The 2,445-nt window shown below is 37.8% G+C and overlaps 1 protein-coding gene across 1 annotated transcript in view; it reads left to right on the top strand.

The window, feature by feature from the left end:
* LOC107100970 (syntaxin-binding protein 4-like) overlaps nucleotides 1-2,445 on the top strand; it is a 158,732-nt gene that overhangs the window by 59,639 nt on the left and 96,648 nt on the right. The window lies entirely within an intron of this gene.

Here is a 2,445-nt window from a genome sequence, read left to right as displayed (position 1 = left end):
TTCAGATAGTAAAAATAAACATCCTTATAGGGAAATGTTGGTGTTATGGGAGCAGTTATCTCCAAAAAATAAATGTCTCTATTATGATTGTATACACTATATTTAATTTTGGTTAAAGTGTTCTTAGTGCATTTATTTTCTGTCACGTCAGTGTTTTAGTGATGCTGCCTCCAAATAAATCCTAAAATAAAACAAATCCTTCTTTTAAAGAGATTTTCTTTGCAGGGTACCTCTGCTATCATTGGCATATTTTTCTGCTCGGGGAAGTGGGTCATGTGGCAAAGCCCTAACCCACTTAACTTGAATGGGTTAAGAATGCAGGAGCTCTTGTTTTTATCCTTACTTCACTTCCTTGTGTGTGTGTAAGTGTGTGTGCCTTCTTAACAACAACAAATCATACACGTGAAAGCCATCAGAGTCCAGATGAACAATGAGAAATATTAGTCATGATAGGAAAAGTTTACGGCAGAGATTTGCAGAAATCAGATGAGTTCTTCATTGGGTGTGTCAGTCAGAAATAAACTGAATAATTTTCATAACAAAAAAAAACACTACAAAATAAATCGTGTTCTCACTAGTATCTATCTATCTGTCTGTCTGTCTGTCTGTCTGTCTGTCTGTCTGTCTGTCTGTCTATCTATCTATCTGTCTCTCTTTTGTGCAGTGCTTATTTTATTTGTAAATAAAAATTATCAAGCATTTTTTGCGGCGACAATACTTGTTGGCGTGGCAAAACTTCAAATTGACTTATCACTATAAGAAAAAAAACAAAATAGCCCCAGGCCATGCTTTTAGTGCGGATTATGAAATTTGTTGCACTTGTATAACCCAACAGGACAAACAGAAGTCTCTTGGAGCCATGGTCCAAATCCCACAGGAAGTTGGCCGTTTTGAATCAAAGATGCCATTTTCTCTTATTGACTAATGTCGTATCTCAGGAATGTACTCAAACAGCTTTTGGATTACATACTTCAAATTCACTTTGCATGGACTTAAGGCATAGGGGATTGAAAGCTATCAGAATAAATGTCCTACATCAAAGCACATGGGCGTGGCCAAGCATCATAATGTGACCTCCAGACTTTCAACATCATGGTTTATAACCTCAATAAGTAAGAGGAGTACATATATTTTGTGTTATCTTGGTGTTTACCACAAACAGATTTGAAGATATCAGTTTAGCCCCACCCCCTGAGATCAGGTAGTCCCATGTTTCACTGTTGCATGCCCTTGATTTTCTCTGTGTTCTATACGTAATAGGAAACGCTAGAACTGCTGTAAGGAATGTCGGATTAAAGCCACATTGGCGTTGGCCTGCAGACGACCATGCATGGGTCCCGCAGTAGGTCACGATAGGCCAAGTGTCGTTGAGCTGTGAGGGCTGCCCAACAATGCTTGAGACTTTAAACGTTAAATGAAGTTGGTGATGGCAGTAGATTAGCAGATACCTTCCTCCAGGATGTGTTACCGCTAAATAGAGTGACGGGCCAGATGAAGCTACTATGATGAGAAAAATAAGTGAAAACATAAGTTAGCAGTTGAACTAACATGTATTGTAGAATTGAAGAGTAGAAGTAGAAGGTAACAGAATGATGAAAAGTGGTCCCTATGTCTTCCAGCAGGCTAAATCTATAGCAGAATACTGTAAATCCTCTAATATTGGCCTGTATTGCATTTACAGCCGGGTCTCTAATAATGGCCTATCTGGCTGTAGGCGGAGGTAAATATTGGCCGGACTCTTATACAGGCCGGGGCTGTAATTAGAACCAACGATGTTCCTGGGAAGTCCTCCAGAGCTTGTGATAGCAACATATAAGTACCACAGGGGGGCAATGTTTGCTAACGAAGCCAAGCCATTAGCATGGGAAGTCCCATCCTTAGCGCAGACATTGGTGCAGACAGGAGGTCAGCTTGTTTTGTTTTGTTTTTATGACCTAAATTGTGGAAAACAACTTAGCTTCTATTAGCTCATTTAAAGTAAGCTAGGCTACATGCTGGCAATGAATGAGTTAAAACTATTTAACAGGTCTGTCAAACTATATTTACCATTGATCGAATCAAATCAAATCTTCAAATTCAATTCATTTTTTGAGCATTAGCCAGACAATAATATCACATTTGGCAGTTCTTTCCAATTATAATCTTAACGCGTTTCTTAAATTGCTTAATTAAAATGCATTTTTCAAACCTTTGATTCTCTACTACGGGTTACATCCGTTGTGCCGAGAATTACCTCCTCTGTCGTGGGAGTGTGCATCTATGAAGGACCAACTCTGCCATATTTAAAAATAAATACAGAAATAAATAAATGCTCAATAAATGTATGAGCATACAATTAATTGCCAACAAAAAAGTGAGACATAAATGTATATAATGTATATAGCTTCTTTTTGTATTTGCCTTTGCAATATTTACCTTATTTATTTTTCTGTCCTTTATAATCTT

Source organism: Cyprinodon variegatus, unplaced genomic scaffold (assembly GCF_000732505.1).
Source record: "Cyprinodon variegatus isolate N-32 unplaced genomic scaffold, C_variegatus-1.0 Scaffold1038, whole genome shotgun sequence".
NCBI classification, from domain to species: domain Eukaryota; kingdom Metazoa; phylum Chordata; class Actinopteri; order Cyprinodontiformes; family Cyprinodontidae; genus Cyprinodon; species Cyprinodon variegatus.
This window is presented reverse-complemented; position numbering and strand designations above follow the sequence as displayed.